Raw genomic sequence first — 21,345 nt, 5'->3', positions numbered from 1 at the left:
CCAGTGGGTGCTCGACCTCACCCCCAACTCTGGCCCTACCTCTGCCCCACCCTTGCCCTGCCCCCATTCCACCCCCTTCCCCCAAGTCCCTGCCCCTGACCCACCTCTTCTCCACCTCCTTCCTTGAGCGTGCCGCATCCCTGCTCCTCCCTCTCCCTCCTAGCGCCTGACAGCTATTTGGCAGTGCTTAGGACTTTCTTGGAGGGAGCGGGAGAAGCAGGGATGTGGTGCACATGGGGGAGGAGGAGGTGAGAAGGGAGCGGGGGAGCTTGGCTGCAGGTGGGTGCAGAGCACCCACTAATTTTTCCCCGTGGGTGCTCTAGCCACAGAGCACCCATGGAGTTGGCTCCTATGGCTGAAGCTCAAATAGTGCTTGTCTACATGGAGAAATAGCCCAAGATAGCTATTGTGGAATAGCTCTCCATATGGACACCTTTATTCTGCACTTTGAAAGTGGACTAAGTTAAACTGTAAAAAGGCGCTCAGTGCAGAATAAGAGTGTCCACATGGAGAGTTCGTTCTGAATAGGTATGACCTTGCCATTACTTCAAATGCAGTTTAGACACGTAGATGCTATGACTGTGAGCATCGTATGTGCTTCTATCGATAGCTGGAGGGGGGAGTGTGCGCGTGTGCACGCACCAATAGTTCAAGCTTCCAAATGAATGCATAACCTGGGTCCTCGGTGCTTACATGGTAAGGCATACCCCAGCACATACCCCTAAGACTAGATCAGAAGGAACCTAATGGGGTGGACCCAATTCTCCCCTCACTTCCATGAAGGTAATTCAGAGCCAACAGAGTTACCCTAATGTAAAAGAGAGATGGGAGAATCAGGCCCAGCTGGTCTAATGTTGCTAAACAGCAGTGCTGAAAGTTGCATCCTCATCCCGTGGAGCCTGGAAACTGCTGCACTGAATCACTAAGAGTCCTGCTGCCTGCCCCCCTCTCTCTCTCTGAGCCCCTTCCTGGAGCTAGTTGTGCCAATACTGGCAGAAAGTCTGGGGCCCATTTCCTCCTACTGCCACTCGGAGGAAGACTTCTTTCCCTCAGCCCTCACCAAGCAGCTACTACTTCCATGGCCCAGAAACAGGGTAGACTTGTGTCCACCCTCCTGAACCCTTCTTCCCTGACACATAGGCAGGGCCGTCCTTAGGATTTATGGGGCCCTATGCAGTATTATTAAACTGGTGCCCCAATGCCGGCGCATTCGCCTCTGTGAATATGGCCCCTGCTTTCTGCCTAACAATGAGACCCCAGCGCACACTGGGTGTGCGGGAGCTGACCCGCTCTTACCTGCTGCCCGGTCCTAGGCAATGACTCTGTGGGTGGGTGCTCTGGGACTGAAGCGCGGCATGGTGGTGAACACCCCATTAGCTCAAATGTCTTATGCAGTCAGAGCTGAGGGAGATTTTCAAAAATCACCTCAGGTATTTAGGAGCACATGTTAAAGAGGAAGTGATGGCTGCCATCTTGACCAACACACCAGGGATTGAAGCAGGGACCTCCCAGTGTAAAGCATGCAGTGCTACATCTTGCGCTAATGAATGAAGGCTCTGTAGTTGGGGGCCATAACAACTCATATCCTCTGTGAATTGGCACAGAGGGGGACTTGTTACACACTCACCAGTGGGTTACATAAGCATTTCCTCAGCCCTTCATAGAATATCAGGGTTGGAAGGGACCTCAGGAGGTCATCTAGTCCAAACCCCCTGCTCAAAGCAGGACCAATCCCCAATTTTTGCCCCAGATCCCTAAATGGTCCCCTCAAGGATTGAACTCACAACCCTAAGTTTAGCAAGCCAATGCTCAAACCACTGAGCTATCCCTCTCTTCAACTAAGGGCTGAGAAATTACAATATACCTGAGACCTTCAACTTAGTCCTCTAACAAAAACAAGCAGGACAAGACTTAACATTCCTGATATTTCTAAGGTTTAAGGGGCGGGGCCAGAAAAAAACCTCATCCCCCCCCACCACTCATCCTTCACATCACTACACAGCAAAAAGGGGCACAAATCCAATTCTTTATCCTTATTGTCCTCATCGTTAAAGTCCTCCCTAATGGCAGAATAAATACTGCAATATGTGAATTATTTCAGTAACATTTTTTCAACCTCTAATCTGTAAGAACTGGATGTCAGAGGACAAAGGTCAGTTAAGCTTCTGGTTTGGAATTTTTCCAGATTAAAACAATCTATTGCCTGTATTCTCTGGACAGTAACGGCTGCACTAGAGCTCTTTAAGACTAAACTGTGCAGAATTCAACTGGCCAGAACAACAGGAAAATAAATTGTAACAACTTGACACTAACACACACAAGCAAGAGATTCATGGGATTAAATCCCCAATACTGCATCATGCAGCTGTCAGATTTTTGGAGGACGTGGTGGAACTCTTCCAAGGCTTTTCAGAAAGCCTTTGACAAGGTCGCTCACCACAGGCTCTTAAGCAAAGTAAGCTGTCATGGGATAAGAGGAAAGGCCCTGTCATGGATTAGTAACTGGTTAAAAGATAGGAAACAAAGGATAGGAATAAATGATCCATTCTCAGAATGGAGAGAGGAAAATAGTGGTGTCCCCCAGGGGTCTGTACTGGGACCAGTCCTATTGGACATGGAGAACAATTCATTACCATCCTCTTTATATCAGGTCCCCCCTCAGTCTTATTTTCTCAAGACTAACCACGTCCAGTTTTTTTAATCTTTTTTCATAGTTCAGGTTTTCTAAATCTTTTATCATTTTTGTTTCTCTGCTCTGGACTGTCTCCAGTTTGCCCATATATTTCTTAAAGTGTGGTGGTACCCATAACTAGACAGTACTCCAGCTGAGGCCTCACCACTGCTGAGTTGAGTGAGACAATTACCTCCCATGTGTTACAAACGTCACTACACCCCAGAATATCAGTCTTTTCCACAGCTGCATTACACTGTTGGCTCATATTCAGTTTATGATTCCTTGTGACCACAAGATCCTTTTCAGCTGTACTACCACCTAGCCAGTTATTCCACATTTTGTAGTTGTGCATCTGATTTTTATTTCCTAAGTGAAGTACTTTGCACATGTCTTTATTGAAATTCATCTTGCTAGTTTTGGATCAATTATCCAATGTGTCACGATCATTTTGCATTCTAATCCTGTCCTCCAAAGTGCATGCAAGTTGCAATCCCTCCCTACTTGTAGTCACCTGCAAAATTTATAAGCATACTCTACACTCCATTATCCAAGTCATTCATGAAAATACTAACTAGCATCAGACCCGGGACAGACCCTTGCAGGACCCCACTAGATACGCCCTCCCAGTTTGACCGTGAACCGTTGATAACTTCTCTTTGAGTACGGTCTTTCAGCCAGTTGTGCACCCACCTTATAGTAATTTCATCTAGACAGCATTTCCCTCAGTTCAGGACTTGGACACTGAAGATGCCCAAATACACATCTAAATAAGTGCTGCATCTAGGGTGCAGATGTACAACTGGCTTTGGCCTGGTTTACACTGTATAAAAGTTTTACCAGCATAGCTATATTGGTTGGGAGTGTGTGACTTTTTGCTGACACAACTCCACCAGTGAAAGCCTAGCTGCAGATGCAGTTATACCAGTATAAGTGCACTTATGATAGTATAAATTAGTTCACTTCACTGAACAAGTTATACTGGCATAAGCGCTTTTATACTGACATAACTGTGGGAGTGTTGCCACTTTAACTATTATGGCATAGTTAAAGCAGCAAAAGAAACCCAAACTTCTAAGTGCAAAGAAGGCCTTAGATGTACAAATTTGAAATGTTCACAGCAGTGCAGTCACCTCACTCTGCTTCTGCACAGCCTGCTCTCAAGACATAGTTCAGCCCTTGGAAAAGATTCAGCGTTTTGAACCAGCCTTTGAATAGTTACACACCTGCTCTCAAGAGCAACATGCATGGAAACTTCTTCCAGCCACCAGCACAGCCAATGAGATTTGGATCAGGCCCCTAGAACACAGTGACATGGAATCACTCAGACCCTCATGCACACACTCATATAGTAGGAATAATGTCCATTGTGCTGGAATGTACAAGGAAGGAAGCTGCCTTTGTGGTTATCAAACACCACGGCATGGCTTCTTTATTTAATCATCCTCAAAGGCCCTTTATTGCCTCACATATCCCTTCCCCATGAACGTTCTCCTTTAATTAACCAGAAAGCTGACTAATGAGCTGTTCATTAATGCAATCATTCAAAAAAATCCATATAGCCGCTCTTAAAGTTTCTTAAACCGTGAAGTTTGAGCCAACTGGCACGGAATATGGTCACAATGTTAATTAAATGATCTCATGATAGTTATCTTGAACTACTACATTATTAATCTGACTTTATTATAGCTAAAGGAGAAGCCAAGAGCACTGTGGTTTTTGGGCATTACAATCCCCAGGAGAGAAATCTTCTAAAAAGCTGTTATGACTTGAGACAAGTCACTCGTTTACACATTGCATATGCATGTTGGGACAGGGTTTAGATTTCTGTGTTGAAATGTACATTCCCCCACGTCCCATGCCTGCCCATGGAGAAAGCATTCAGTGCGGGCACATGGGAATCGTGAAATGAATGATCTCCTGGGAAGAGATGTTTATGTAAAACAGCAACAATTGTCCTACCCCCTATTTTAAGAGCCGTCTCCGAACAATGTTTTGAAAGATTTTTAAATGGGGAAAAATATATATGCTACACTGTCAATTACCTTACTAAGAACACATGGTGATCATTAACATGGTTCGGATAGATTCTACCATCCTTATTTAAGCTTAAGAGTAGTATTTTAGGGCCAGATTGTCTAAAAGAGCTTGGTAGCCAAAGGGTGCTAAGTGTGTTTGAAAATCTAGAAATAACTATGACGATGGGAACTGCTGAGTACTTTTAAAAATCTTGTCCAATGTGAAATCAGTAAGACGATTTGCAGAGTCAGGAAGCATTAAGTCACCTTTAATATATCTAAGGGTGCTGGAATCTGGCCTATTGTAAGACAGCTATGGAAGAAATGTAAAAAAAAATCAAACAAATATTGTGTATAGTCCTAGACATCTATGCATTACTTAAATTATGCAAAAAATAATAATTTAAATCCATTTCAGACTTCTCACCACCTCTGTCCATAAAAATCAACTCCACCAAAGCTCCCCAGAGGTTATTATGCCAATGAAATTGCTCCTCAAATTATTTGGGGGAAAAATTCCCTCACAAACAACCCCAGAGAACCTCACAAACTAAGGCTGTATAATGCCATAGAAATGCAGCCACCTCTGGGGTGGAGGGAAGCCACAACATTGGTGGGACTGGAAATATTGGCCAGGAAAGTGGTGTAATTGCCTATTCTTGTAAAAAGTCTTATGAGATCTTTATGTCCACGTGGAGCTGGTAGGACCCTTTATTATTATTTTAAAGCTCCTAAAGATCCTTTCTCAGTAAATTGCATGGAATAGTTAAACAGATGTTTTTTATTTCTTCCTTTGCCTTTTATTTCAACATCAGTCATGGGATATTTTAAAAGTAGACTGTAAGATACCTATTCTGGTGTTAAAATCCTCAGGGCAAGGGCTGTGTCGTCTTTTGTGTCTCATACAGAGCGAACCATATTGTCTCTGTTAAACGTATAACAACCACCATACAAAAAAAAGTCTTAAGCCATCATCACTAATTCAGTTAGTGGCATGCACAGACTGATTAGCTGCCAGTCCATTTTACGCACGGTATTTGCTTATCTAGTCAACAGATAAATACTTCTCTGTGGCTTTACTGTGAACTAAGAAGAGGCATCTCCCAGAAAGTACATGGCTCTTTTCTATACTCACAGTGGAAAATGTTCCAGCTACATCTGGATAAGGCCTTTCAAAAAGTCTGAATTACAAACAGTAAAATCTTACCTGACAACGTGTCCGTAGTGTGACTCCTCTGACACGAAAACGCTTCACCCTGATACTGCAAGACGAAAGATTGCTCTCCCAGTGAGCTATCTGTACTTCATCCACTGACGACTCTCTGAAAACTATGCAGCCATTTGCCTGGGCTTGCTTAGGTTGTATCGGTAAAGCCCTGGAATTCAATTGTTCTTGTGGGTTCAGAGAGCTTCAAAACACTTTAAACCACCCATCAGCATTATCAGTACTGGGAGTTTCTAAAGTATGCACTCATTTTCTTGAGTCATATAATTATCTTTGGGATATTAAGCCACTGGAAGTGCAACAGGAAAAAGCATACACAAACACTTATTTTCATTCCTAGAAGGTAGAAAGTGTTATTGTGAGCAGTTCCCATTTAGCAACTACGAAATGACTGCATTGCCACAGGGGCATTTCTAATTCACATATTTCCAAGCACTCAAAGCTAACAGAGCCTACTGTTCCTCACAGGTTCTTGTCAACTGCTGGAAGTGGCCCACCTTGATTATCATTACAAAAGGTTACACACACACACACCCCAGCTCTCCTGCTGGTAATAGCTCACTTTACTTGATCACTCTTGTTAGTGTGTATGATAACACCCATTGTTTCATGTTCTTTGTGTATATAAAATCTCCCCACTGTATTTTCCACTGCATGCATCCGATGAAGTGAGCTGTAGCTCACGAAAGCTTATGCTCAAATAAATTTGTTAGTCTCTAAGGTGCCACAAGTACTCCTTTTCTTAGAGCCATCGGTTTATCTTTAGTTCCTTCATCTTCCAAAGGTTTAACCAGTGTGTAATCTGTTTGAAAGAAAAAGCAGATAAGGAATCTCTCAACCTACCTAAAGCACAAGAGGGTCTGATCAGTGGACCATGGATTAGATCCTTACTAGGGAAGAAAGTAAAGGCAAGTAATCCTGACTAGTGACTTTGCAGTGAAAAACTTAGTCTGAGTCATCTATGGCCCAGAAAAAGAAAATAGGACATTATACCATCTCTAGGGTGACTGGGCTATTCAGATCTTAATAAGGATGCTGAATATCTTGAAAAAGCAATGAGGAGTACTTGTGGCACCTTTGAGACTAACAAATTTATTTGGGCATAAGCTTTCGTGGGCTAAAACCCACTTGATCAGATGCATGGAGTAGAAAATACAGTAGGAAGATATATATATTATACAGATATATATAAAGAAAAGGCGTATTTGTGGCACCTTAGAGACTAAAACATTTATTTGTTTATTAGCCTCTAAGGTGCCACAAGTACTCCTTTTCTTTTTGCAAATACAGACTAACACGGCTGCTACTCTGAAACCTGTCACAGATAGATAGATAGATAGATATACACACGTAGAGAACATGAAAAGATGGGGGTTGCCTTACCAATTCTAACGAGACAAATCAATTACAGTGGGCTATTATCAGTGGGAAGAAAAATCACTTTTATAGTGGTAATCAGGATGGCCCATTTCAAACAGTTGACAAGAACCGTCACCTTCAGCCCCCAGTTAAAACCTCTCCAGCCCATCATCAAGGATCTACAACCTATCCTGAAGGATGATCCCTCACTCTCACAGACCTTGGGAGACAGGCCATTCCTCGCTTACAGACAGCTCCCCAACCTGAAGCAAATACTCACCAGCAACCACACAACAAAAACACTAACCCAGGAACCTATCCTTGCAACAGACCCCATTGCCAACTCTGTCCACATATCTATTCAAGGAACACCATCATAGGACCTAATCACATAAGCCACACCATCAGGGATTCATTCACCTGCACATCTACCAATGTGATATGCCATCATGTGCCAGCATGATGCCCCTCTGCCATGCACATTGGCCAAACTGGACAGTCTCTATGCAAAAGAATAAATGGACACAAATCAGACGTCAAGAATTATAACATTCAAAAACCAGTTGGAGAACACTTCAACCTCCCTGGACACTCAATTACAGACCTAAAAGTGGCAATTCTTCAACAACAAAAATTCAAAAACAGACTCCAATAACAAACTGCAGAACTGGAATTAATCTGCAAACTGGACACCATCAAATTAGGCCTGAATAAAGACTGGGAGTGGATGGGTCATTACACAACTAAAAACTATTTCCCCATTCTAATGTTCCCCCCCTACTGTTACTCACACCTTCTTGTCAACTGTTTGAAATGGGCCATCCTGATTACCACTATAAAAGTGATTTTTCCTCCTGCTAATAATAGCTCACTGTAATTGATACAGACTAACACGCTACCACGCTGAAATCTGAATATCTTGAAAAACTCTGGGTATTTTCCATTGATTCTAGACCACCTCTGAACAAATGGCTCCAGGGAAAGGACATTTGCAATACTCAAAAATCACTTTAGGCAGCCTGGGAAGAGAAACTGAGGATGGATGACATGCAGGTGACCTTCTCAGAGAATCTTCTTGATCCAAGCACAGGTGAAGAAAGGAGAAGATGGATCCTGGAGACGAATTGATGGATGCACTACTGTGATCAAGAGGAGGGGGGGTTGAGTCACTGAGCACTGGGAAGACATCTGTGATTACAGCCTGTCTGATCAAGCCTGACTGGTGTTTGGGTCATGAATGTGATTTCCTATGTGCTGAAGGAAGTGATGGAGACAATTCATCAGGTGGTACTTTACCCTCTGAATCAGTACAAAATCAGTGCTATGTACGGTGCAATGAGGCACTGTGCAGCTAGAAGTGCCATCTTTTGGCAGATAGAAGCTGTCAAGTCCTTATTTTTATATGTCTATAAAGGCCACATATCCCTTTTTGTAGGAGTTTAGGTGTTAACCCTGGTGCCCTGACCAAATTCTAACAAGAAATTACCTTCTACCTATCTAAATGATAGCCTCACTATAAAGGTAGGTGCACAACTGGTTGGAAAATCATATTCAAACAGTTGTTATCAATGGTTCAAAGACAAGCTGGAAGGGCATATCAAGTGGGTCTCACAGTAAGTTGTCGTGGGTCCATTTCTAGTCAATATGTTCATAAATTATTTGGTAAGGGCATAGAGAGTACACTTATAAAGTTTGTGGGCTATACAAAGCAGGGAAGGGTTGCAAGTGCTTTGGCTGACAGGATTAGAATTCAAAATGATCTTGACAAACTGAAGAAATGGTCTGAAATAAATAGGATGAAATTCAAGAAAGACAAATGCAAAGTACTATGTTTAGGAAGGAATAATCAATTGCACAACCACAAAATGGGAAATGACTGCCTATGAAGGAGTATTTCAGAAAAGGATCTGGGGGTTATAGCAGATCACAAATTAAATATGAGTCAATATTGTTGCAGAAAAAGCAAACATCATTCTGAGATGTATTAGCAGGAGTGTTGTAAGCAAGACACAAAAAGTAATTCTTGAATACTCAGCGCTGATAAGGTGTCAGCTGGAATATTGTGTCCAGTTGTGGGCACCACACTTTGGGAAAGATGTGGACAAATTGAGAAAGTCCAGAAGAGAGCAACAAAAAGTGATGGAAGATCTAAAAAACATAACCTATGAGGAAAGATTGAAACAATTGGGTTTGTTTAGTCTGGAGAAGAGAAGACTGAGAGGGGAACATAATAACAGTCTTCAAGTATGTAAAAGGTTGTTATAAAGAGGAGAGTGATAAATTGTTCTTATCTACTGAGGACAGGACAAGTAGTAATGGGCTTAAATTGCAGCAAGGGAGATTTATGTTTACATTAGCAAAAACTTTCTAACTGTAAGGGTAGTTAAGCATTGGAACATATTACCTAGGGAGGTTATGGAATCTCCATCATTGGAGGTTTTAAAGAATGGGGGTTAGACCGGGGTGAGCAAACTTTTTGACCCTAGGGCCACATCTGGGTATGAAAATAGTATAGCAAGCCATGAATGCTCACAAAATTGGGGGCTGGGGTGCGGGAGGGGGTGAGGGCTCTGGCTGGGGGTGTAGTCTCTGGGGGGGGCAGAAATGAGGAGTTCAGGGTGCAGGAGGGGTGGGGTCCAGGAGGGTGAGGTGAGGGCTCCGGCTGGGGGGATGAGGGGCTGGGGGTGAAGGAGGGTGCTGCAGGCTGGGACCGAGAAGTTTGGGAGGGTGGGAGGGGAACCAAGACTGGGGCAGGAGGTTGGGGCACGGGAAGGGGTCAGGGTGCAGGCTCCGGGTGGCGCTTACCTCAAACAGGCTCCAGAAGCAGCGGCATGGCCCCTATCCGGCTCCTACCCGGAGGCATGGCCAGGCGGATCCGCGCACTGCCCCGTCCACAGGTGCCGCCCCCGCAGCTCCCATTGGCTGCGGTTCCCAGCCAATGTGAGCTGTGGGGGTGGTGCTTGGGGTGGGGGCAGTGTGAGGAGTCCCATGGCTGCCCCTACACATAGGAGCTGGAGGGATGACATGCCGCTGCTTCCGGGAGTCACATGCAGTGGGGCAAGCCCCTGACCGCACTCCCCAGCTGGAGCGCCAGAGTTGGGCAAGCCTCAGACCCTGCTCCCCGGCAGGAGCTTGAGGGCCAGATTAAAATGTCTGGAGGGCCAGATGCGGCCCCCAGGCTGTAGTTTGCCCACCTCTGGGTTAGACAAACATCTGTCAGGAATGGTCTAGAGATAATATTTAGCCCTTACTCAGTGTATGGGACTGGACTAGATCACCTATCGAGGTCCCATCCAGTCCTATATTTCTACCTATATTTCTATGATTCTATACATGGGCGGCGGGTATTAAAGGCAGGGGAAGGCTCAGATTACCCAAACTGCCTGCGTAGCCCTGCCTACTCTCCACCCTCAGGCCCCCTCCTGCTTCCCCCTGCAGCTCTGGGCCAGTGGTGCCAGAACCGGGGGGTGGGGGGTGGGCTCACCCAGAGCTGGGAGCCGTGCTGCGCACCCACCTAGTGTGGTGGGGGGTGCTGCCTGCCTGCCCGCCCACCAGGCTCTCTGGGGCTGGGACTCTGGGCTCCAGCTGGGGAAGGGGAGCTGGCGGGGCCAGCTGGCCGGGGGCCTAGCCTCCCCAACCCTGAGGTTCACTTACCCCCCATGATTCTATCTGAATTCTCTCTGCAGTTTCCAATAGATAGAATATTCTTTGTCACGTCTTACCCTAAATTGTTGTATAATGTTAAACAGCTGCGATTTCCTACCTCAGAGGTATTGCGTTTTATTTGTGGGTAAAATGATTACTCCTGCGTGCCCCTTATCTACCTCATATGCATATTGGGAGGTATAATACAGTTAATAGGCCTGACCCTGTTCCCACTGACTTAAATGGGAGCAGAATTGTGCCCACAGACTAGTCTAATGAGATTTCCAGAAGGGCTAACGTGGTATTTAGATGTATTGACAGGAGAAAATAAGGTGTCCACTCCTACCTGATAATTTCTGTATACAGCATTGATGAGACCACTGCTGAAATACTGTGTCCTGTTCTGGTGGCCACACTTTAAATGAGCTGTTGAAAAACTGAAAATAGTTCAGAAAACTGGTACAAGACTGAAGTGTGGTTTCACTGTAAGGTTTCACACCTTACAGTGAAAGACTACAGGAGCTCAATCTGTTTAGCTGATCAGAGAGAAGGTTATGAAGCAACCTGATCACAAATCTATAATGCAACTGCTAGAAGGATCTTGGAACAATTTCATTTTACCAAGGTATGTGGTGGATTCTCCACCACTTGAAGTCTTTAAATCAAGATTTGATGTTGTAACATTGAAATTGGGTTACTATCCCTTTAAATAGCACTTGAGTGGCCCTCACTGTCATCTTAATTAGCCTCTTACAGTTTGTATGGCAACTTCTACCTTCTCTGTATGTATAATAGAAGATATATCTTCTTACTATATGTTCCATTCTATGCATCCGATGAAGTGGGCTGTAGCCCACGAAAGCTTATGCTCTAATAAATTTGTTAGTCTCTAAGATGCCTGTTCTTTTCACTGTCTTCTGTGTTTCAGAAGTCACCATAACCCTGATGAAGCAGCAGTGTATATAGGTAGCTAGGCCTTGCATGTTGTATATAATTAAACAGTTATTTGTGCACCCCTGTGCTCATATGATTCCTTACTGTTACACAACAGCTGTCTTTCTAAAAGAAATGTTCTAACTCAGCCACCAGACATGGGCTCAATGCAGGAATTACTGGGTCAAACTTTGTGGCCTGCGTTATACAGGAGATCAGACTAGATGATCACCCTGGCTCCTTCTGGCCTTAAAAATCTGTGTGATTCTTCCTTGCCTATGGCTCTGACCATGTCACTGTTATCCTTGAGTTCCTCTGCTGACTTCCACACCACAGGAGATTCAAGCTTTGTGTCTTCACTTTCAGGGCCCCTCCTATCCCTGCTTAAGGCTTACTCCTGCTGCGACGCCCCCAAGAAGTCTGCCAACCCCTGGCACCTGGGCTGTGCAGCAGTCAGGGGGAAACAATTTTATAGATCTGTTAAAAGAAAGAACTTGCACTAGTTTGGATCCATCAAGCTGTGCAGTAGCTAAACCAGTGTGAGCACATGGTCTTACCATCATTACTAAGGATACGATTTAGTCACAGAGGTCACGGATTCCATGACTTTAACAAACCATCCTCACTTCTTTGGCTTCAGTCCCTCCCCTGCCACCCCTGGGCTTGGACTTCAGCCCCCACCCCCAGTAGTCAGCCCTTCCCCACTGCTTATTTTTAATAAAAGTCATGGACAGGTCACAGGGTTTCATGAATTTTTATTTATTGCCCACAACCTGTCTGTGACTTTTACTAAAAATAACCATGACAAAAATCTGAACTTTAATCATTACCCTCAGCTTCTTTCCCTTCTGCGGTGACTCTCTCTTATCATGCCTTCTCTCAAATTAGATCAGTGGTTCTCAAACTTTAGGTTGGGACCCCGTCTTAATGGGGTCACCAGGGCTGGTGTTAGACTTCAAGTAGGGTATGGTTCCACCATCACTTTTGGTCATTGGACACAGGGCCCTACAGGGGACAGGCTCGTGTTGTGGTTAAAAGCTAGGGCCATGTGTCATGGGAGCAAGGTTCTACTCCTTGCTCTAGCATGGACTTCCTCAAGGACTTTACTCACAGTATTGCCTCTGTTTGCCATCTCTAAAGTGCTTTGAGCCCCGTGGATGAAAAGCACTATGTAAAGAAATGCGCCTTTGTCTAACTCGCACTGCATGTTCAATATCTATCCCTTCAGCTGCCTCACTTACCTGACATGCAGGGATAGAACCCAGTATTGAAATGGAAATAGTTCAGCAGGAGCCATGACCTCTTGCCTGGACAGAACTCTTGGGATAGATCCCAGAAGAATAATTCTTGGTCCAGGCAGGCAGCAGGACTGATTATTTTCCCTACATCTGTGTATTTCTGGAGGTCTTCTCTGCCTTCCCCAGGTCTTTATGGAGTCTTTTGAGGAGGTAACACAAACTATGGACAGTGATAAGGTTGATCTCAGCCAGATCTTACCTCTATCTGCTTACTTATGATGTCTGCAGGAGCACTTTGGTAGCTGGCCATGTGAGGCCAGGTTGTTCAAGTGCAATTAGAGGACAGTACACTAAGTAGCAATGAAAGGATCCTCACAGAAAGGTCATTGCTAGGTTGGAGAAAGATGATCTCCTTGCAGCCTTCCACTCAAAAGACAGTTCATTTCTCCCCAGACATGAGGAGGCCCACAGAGGACGCACAAAAACTTCTCCCACAGTAAGTTGCCATCTGCATGTCAGGGATGGCAGGAAGCAGGAAGGATGAAAAAAGTTGTCTTAAAATATTTACACACAGTTGAATCAGAGCAACCACGGAGGAGTCTGGAGCTGGCTATGCAGAGTCTTGTTTTTTAAAAAAAATAAAAATAAAAATAAAAACCACATAACAGGTCAGACCCTCAGCTGGTATAAATAGTCATTGACTGTGATGGAGCTGCACTGATTTACAGCTGTGGAGGTCGGCCCTCTATTGCTCGAGGGAACACTCAATAAAACAGTGACTAGACAAGAACACGATGATCAGAGAAATGCCAGACAAGATAAAAGACACGAACACCAAAGAGTCTTCATTATTAATAAAATTAGGGGAAATTAGTCAGAGGAGTAACTGGATGAAAATCTATGGCCTGTGTTATACAGCAGATCAGAGTGGGTGAGCTAATAGACTTTAAAGCCAAATGGGACTATGAAATTACATGGAGGGGAAGGGTTGGCTGCTGGGAGCCAGGGGTGTAGAGATAATGGACCTGAAGCTGGGACTGCTGTGGAGGGCAAGGCTAGGGGACAAAGTGGTGGAGGGACCAGGAGGCCTTAGTGTGGATATGACTAAAAATTAATTCAGCAAATTTGTGACTAATAAGCTACTTCCTTGTGATCAACTTGATCGGTTTTCTTGGATGCTGCATCTCCTTCCCCGACCCTTCAACTGTCTGTGTTATAGAATCATAGAATATCAGGATTGGAAGGGACCTCAGGAGGTCAGCTAGTCCAACCCCCTGCTCAAAGCAGGACCAGTCCCCAACTAAATCAGTATCTCCTTAGACTGTATGTTGCTTCAGGGCTGGGAATGTCTTCCTTTGTGTTTGGGAAGTGCTTAGCATATTTTGGGTGCTACCACATCCTCATGCTGACTCAGAGCCTGCTCCTGCTAGATGCCGAGTGCCCTTGATATCCAGGAGAAGACTTCAAAAACCCCACACAGGAGTCCTGCAAGTGCAATGATTCTTTCCATGCCTTTCCTTGCACAATGCACTGTTGAGCTGGCTGACTTCGTTTTGTACTCGGCGTCTCTCAGCATACTCCAGAGCAGTTCCTGGCTGGAAACTGTTATAAACCAAACCAAGCTGACCCTGGTCTATATGTTCTGTACTTACTGGGACACAGAAACTGAAAAATAAGAGATCTGGTAACGGGGAAGACGTGGTGGAACAAAGATGTATTGCGTGCCTCACCGTGAATGACTTATGATCACTCCAAGAAGGTCTCTATAGCTTTTGGTTTTTTTCTGCTGGGTTTTACATTCTGTTTTCTGCCCCACTCCTATAATTTAAAAATAATATTAAGCTAATTTAATGCTGGGGGAGGGGCTGCATTGACATCTCTGGAGGCTGAAGTTCTCTCTTTTTCCGCAGATCATATACAGCATGGTCAGATGCACCACAAGCTTCCACACTCTACATGTCAGTGTGCTCAACCCCAGGGCCACCTCTAGGGGTGAAATTCTCCAGGAAGATCAATCCGATGGTTACATAGATTTTAAGGCCAGGAAGGACCATTATAAGGGTCTAGTAGACTGACCTGACCAGAGAAGGTCACCCTATAACTTCTGCAGCAAGGCCCTAATTTCTGTTTACTAGCAGAGATACTACAGCTCAAACATCCAGTCTTGATTTAAAGACTGCAAGTGGCAGAGACTCTACTGCATCTCAAGGTAGGTTGTTCCAATGGTTAATTACCCTTGCTGTTAAAAATATGGCATTTATTCCACTCTGATACCCCATGAACGTATTGATCATCTGCCTGTCTGAAAATAAATACTGAAAAAATGTTCTTGGAAGGCCGGTCATTTACATGAAGTTTCTTTGATAACCTGCAGAATAAAGCTTTCCAAAGAAACACTTGTTTTCCAAAGATAGATTTTTTGATGCCTTTTCTTGGTCTACCTTTGCTGAAGTCAGAACCAGAGCTGGTCAAAACTGTTTGGGTGGAGCAGATTTCCATCAGTAAATGCTGCTTCAATAAAATCTAAATTTTCCATTGGAATCTATCAACTTTGCAGAATTTTGACAAAAAAATCAGTAAGTTTAATTTCAATGAGGTTAAAGTGTTTTGAACGTATTCTTTCAACTTAAGTTTTGTTATATTATCATTTATAATACAAGTCAAGTTGATAAAGTTGGAACAAAATGTCAGTTCAATTTTCCAAAACAAAATTTTGGAATTTTCATTTTGCATGAAATTTCACCATTTTCATTCCACTTGAGAATGAAAAAATAAGGGGGGGGGGGATTTTTGATGCCACGTTCTGACCAGTTCTAATTAGACCATATTAGATGGAACTGTCTTCAGAGAGAGCAAGATCAAGCCCATTGGCAGAACTCCCATTGCTTTCAATGGTATGGAACCAGGCTCTCTGTTTGCATTTTTCGTTGAAACGTTTTCTATTCCATAAATGGATCTCATCAGCACTAGCTGGCAAGAAAAGGCTGGATTGACTGTACTCTGCACTGGGGACTACATTTCTCTGTCCACAGAATAAGTCCAGCCCAGGCAGCAAAAGTCCAAACTTTCCCACCCTACCGATGTGTCTCATCCCAGATCTCCACTTAGGGATGACAGTGTCTTTCTGAGATTGCCAGTTAGTGTCATCTGTGATAGCAGCGTGTGTGCCCAATGGTGCAATATATTACCAGATATATTACTGACTCATGCAGGCAGGGAAATGAGAGGAAAAGCTGATTTGGAGGACGTGACTTTCCAGTTTGCTGCCATCCATTCTGCACGGAACCAACATGGACCGCAAGCTCTTTTAGAAATTCATTATCTCCAGCTCTTGCTGGCAAGCTAACAGATATTGCTAGGAGCTGACAAGTTTAGCACAAAATTTACACCCCATTATAATCAGAACCCCTGGGCCACATCCGTTAACAGCAAAACTCATCAAAAAAATGGAAGGGGAGCAAAGAATTTTTTTGCCTTTCATTTTTCATCTAACATTCTAATGTCCCAAGCAGCTCCAGTCAACAGTGAAGTTAGCTGGAGAGAGAGGGTTTGCTATTTGCTTGGATTCTTAACAGTGCACTGAATATGTGTGTGTATATATATATTTTCCCTGAATAAGGGCTTGGGCCCATTCTTTATATATATAAGAATGGGTCCAAGCCCTTATTCAGGGAAAATATTCATTGGCCCAAATGTTGCAACAAACACAAGCCAATGGCTTCCTTTGGAACCTACTGAGATCACTACCACAGTCTTCAATGGACAAAAAGGCTCCCTGTTGATTGATACCGAGGTCTTCTCCAGCTGCCAGAGGCCAACCATTCTGTATTTGCACCTATGCACATGATGGCTCATACTGCCTGTTCTACCACCACCTCCTGATTTGTACTTTGTACTCATGGTGATAGACTGTGATCTTAAAAGTTGACTTGGCTTTGTTCTAAATAGAGGGTCTGGTTCTGATCACACTTACCTGACATCTACACTGGTGTAACTCCACTGATTTCAGTCTACTTTACATCAGTATGTGCCAGATCAGAATCAGGCACAATCAGATCAGAATGAGAGTTTCATCAGTCACCATGTGGGATTGTCCCGTTCTCAGTGTCTCCATCAAGGGCTGTTTTCAGGTATGGTAGCTTGTTTCAAATCATAGTTCTTAGAAGCTCCAAGAAATATATGCCATTAGTGAACTCTTACATAAGATAGAGAAGGTTCAGATATAGATTCAAATCGGACCCGCCTGCAAAGTTCCGGACTGGGATTTTGGCTTAGCCATTTGGAGAGATTGGGACAAGCCACTGTGTTTGGATCAGAGTTCAGCTCCAAGTGTCACTGAAGTTCGGGGTGCTTGCTACTGGGGTTTTGGTTTGGGCTCGTTTAAAAAAAAAAAAGCAAAACTCCCACAGCTGTAATTACATAGACGATAGAATCCGGATAATAGTCAAATACCTACTGGCATAGGGCATGCAGTAACTCTTCTTTAGTTTACATGTCTGTGCTTAGATGCTATCAGTCAGCACAGGGTCTAGTCACATTCATTCCTACATAAACAACTGGGCAAGCCAAACTCATATTTTAGAAAAAGATCAGCAGATATTGTGCAATTCCTGTGAGCTTTAAAACAAGTAGTGAGTCATTAACTACATGACAGATTTATGGCATACTATGTAAATCTGCCTTTAAGAAGAATGAGGCAAAAGATTAAAATTCAATCCAAATTTTCTCCCTCGTGCTTTGGATTTCAGTATTGGAAAGAATGGGGTGCTGACGAAATGCCATGCAGCACCTAGCATGTTTAGAACTACAATGGCAAATAGTGTTGTTGTAGAGAGGGATGTCTCCCTCTTATATACTCCCCATAGATTTGTCGGGGTGGGAGAATCCCATGGAATGTGGCCAAACCCCCGAGTTCCTTCCCCAGCCATGATACCTGAACTCTGCAATACCCCACTGGATGGACTTTTCCAAAGTCAGGGGGAAGCAGGCTTTGGAGCCTAAACTCCAGTTCTGCACCCATAGGTGAGAGCCGCCTGTACAGGGTCTCCTCAGCTCAGAGTGGAGAGAAACCTTTAGTCCAAAGGTAAAGCAGCTAACAAATCAGGGCCTTATTCTCCACTGCCCTGCCCCTGGAATTGGCATGTACTACTCTGGGAAGGATGGGTATGAAATACACCACAACAATGTGAGAGGTTCCTGCTGCCCACAGCTGACTGGGCAGCCAAAGTGTTTCAAGCTCTGCCATGCCACGAAACATTGGACTTTCAGACATTCATAGATTCTAAGGCCAGAGGGGACCATCTAGTCTGACCTCCTGGATAGCACATGCCGTAGAACTTCCCCAAAATAATTCGTGGAGTGGAGCTTTGAGAAAAATAGCCAGTCTTGATTTAAAAATTGTCAGTGATGGAGAATCCACCATAACCCTTTGCACTTTAATTACTCTCACTGTTAAAAATGTACTTTATTTCCAGTCTGAATGTGATTAGCTTCAAGTTCCAGCCATTGGATCGTGTTCTACCTTTCTCTGCTATACTGAAGATGCCATTATTAAGCACTTGTTCCCCATGTAGGCAGCCACTGGGCCAATAGGGCCCATGCCCAGGGGCCCCAGCCAATTGCGGGCCCCCAGAAAAATGGGAACCCCCATGTCCTGACCCCTTCTGCCCAGCTGCCCCTGCTGCAGAGCAGGGTCAGGGCACGGTGGCTTGTCCCGCTCTGCCTGCTTGGCGCTCCTGCCAGGGAGCAGGGCAGACAGGCGGAGCATGGCAAGCCCCTGCATCATGACCCCATTTCCCTCACAGGAGCGCTGGGGAGGGGAGTTGGGGAGGACTGCAGGCAGAAGGGGTGGGGCCCCCGCTTGCTCTGGCCCAGGGCCCCACAAAACCATAATTCACCTCTGCATGTAGGTACTTCTAGATTGTAATCAAGTCATTCCTTAGCCTTCTCTTTGCTAAACTAAACAGATTGAGCTCCTGGAGTGTATCGCTATAAGGCATGTTTTCTAATCCTTTAATCATTCTCATGGCTCTTTTCTGAACCCACTCCAATTTATCAACATCCTTCTTGAATTGTGGGCACTAGAACTGGACACAGTATTCCAGCAGCGCGGACATCAGTGCGAAACCCAGAGGTAAAATAACCTCTCTGCTCCTACTTGAGATTCTCCTGCTTAGGCATTATGGCCACAGCATCGCCCTGGGAGTTCAGGCTCAGCTGGTTATCCACTACAACCCCCAAATATTTCACAGAGTCACTACTTCCCAGGACAGAGTCCCTTATTCTGTAAGTAGGGCCTATATTCCTTGTTCCTAGATGTAAACACATTTAGCCATATGAAGACACATTGTTTGCTTGCACCAAGTTTACCAAACAATTTAGATTGCTCTGAATCAGTGACCTGGCTTCTTCATCATTTACCATTCCCCCAGCTTTTGTGTCCTCTGCAAACTTCATCAGTGTGTTCTTCCAGGTCATTGATAAAGATGTTAAATAGAATAGGGCCAAGAACCAATCCCCGCAGGACCCCAGTGGAAACACTCCCACTTGATGACTATTCCCTGTTTATAGTTCCATTTAATAATTGATATGTCTCAAAATGTATTAAAAATTGGCTGTGTGCCATGTTAATTTGAGAACATTCTAGATTTTTTAATCAAAATTTAATCAAAAAAATCATGCAGTCAAACACTTTACAGAAGTCTACATATATTACAATTAATACTATGACTTTGATCAACCAAACTTGTAAACTCATCAAAAAAAGGTATTTAGTTTGACAGGATCTATTTTCCATAAACTCATGTTGATTTGTATTAATTACACACCCTCCTTTAATTCTCTATTAATCAAGTCCTGTGTCAGCTGCTCCATTATCCTGCCTGGAATCAATGTCAGGCTCACAGGCCTGTAAGTACCCAGGTCATCTGGCTTAAACTTTTTAAAGAAGTGGAACAACATTAGTTTTCTTCCAGTCTTATAGAACTTCCCTAGTGCTCCAACACTTATTGTAAATCAACATTAACCGTCCAGGAAGCTCCTCAGACAGCTCTTTTAAAACTCTTGGATGCAAATTATCCGGACCTACTAATTTTAAAATGTCTAACTTTAGTAGCTTCTTTTTAACATCCTCTAGAGATACCAGTGGAATGGAAAGAGTGTTATGACCATATGATGAGACTATACCATCTGTTTGCCCCCAGATATAGAACAGAACACTTCTGCCTTTTATGCATTATTTTTGAAAATTCTACCATTTCCATCTAGTAATGGACCAATACCATTGTTAGGATTCTTTTTGTTCCTAATATATTTTAGGAACTCCTCTTTTTTGTCCTTAACTCTGCTGGCCATAGATTTCTCCTTGTGCCCCTTGGCCTCCCTTATCAACTTTCTAAAATTGCGGACCTATTTTTATTCATTAGTATCAACTTCCAATTTCTTCCATTTGTTATATTTATTTTTTATAGCTGCCTTTGCTTTCCCTCTCAACCAGTTTGGTTTCTTAACCATCACAGTCTTTCCCCTTAATTGTGGCTTTTTGGGCATCTAGGAAGTTGTTCTTAAATGATTCCCAATTAACATTCACATTTTTCTGATTAAATTCTTCCTCCCAGCTGATTTGTCTCAATTGTTTTCAACTTCATGAACTTTGCCCTTTTAAAGCACCAAGTATATATATAATTGGTCTTGACTTTATTCTGCTTGCAAATTATAAATGTGATCAAGTCATAATCACTTGTACCTAAGCTACCATTAACTTTTAGTTCTGTGATCAGTTCCTCGTTATCTGTTAGGACAAGGACTAATATAGAATTCCCCCGTGTTGGCTGCAACACTTCTTGAATTAGGAAATTGTCATCTATACTATTTGGAAATTCCAAGGATGTTTTAGGGGGGCAGCATGAGACTTCCAGGATATGTCACTCAAATTGAAGTCCCCCATGATCACACTCCTCCCCCTCCCCCCCCCCCCACATTGTAGATAGGTGCATAAGGAGGTAATCATCCTAGTATGATTTCGAGGTTTGCAGCAGACACCAATACCCCCATCTTGTGTTTTATCTGTTAGGACATGAATGCTTATGGATCATAGATCATGATTTAGTTGGGGATTGGGTCCTGCTTTGAGCAGGGGGTTGGACTAGATGACTTCTTGAGGTCCCTTCCAACCCTGATATTCTATGATTCTATGATTTTCTTCTGAGTTATCAATGACTCAAACAGGTAATGCCATTTTTGACAGAGTGCAACTTC

The 21,345-nt window shown here is 43.8% G+C and overlaps 1 protein-coding gene across 3 annotated transcripts in view; it reads right to left on the bottom strand.

Annotated features, from left to right (window-relative positions):
* The window catches only part of AMOTL1 (angiomotin like 1), a 209,641-nt gene that overhangs the window by 141,703 nt on the left and 46,593 nt on the right, over window positions 1-21,345 (bottom strand). The window contains exon 1 of one of the 3 annotated variants that reach the window (XM_073337517.1): window positions 5,897-5,970. The exons of 1 other annotated variant lie outside the window; for it this stretch is intronic. The gene's annotated coding sequence lies outside the window, so the exon portion shown is untranslated. Of the gene's footprint in view, window positions 1-3,897; window positions 3,933-5,896; window positions 5,971-21,345 lie in introns of those variants that run through there. One more of the 3 variants, XM_073337523.1, reaches the window with a different exon arrangement.

The sequence above is a fragment of the Lepidochelys kempii genome, chromosome 1 (assembly GCF_965140265.1).
Source record: "Lepidochelys kempii isolate rLepKem1 chromosome 1, rLepKem1.hap2, whole genome shotgun sequence".
NCBI lineage: Eukaryota > Metazoa > Chordata > Testudines > Cheloniidae > Lepidochelys > Lepidochelys kempii.
Note: the sequence above shows the minus strand (reverse complement) of the source record. Positions and strands in the feature narration are given on the sequence as shown.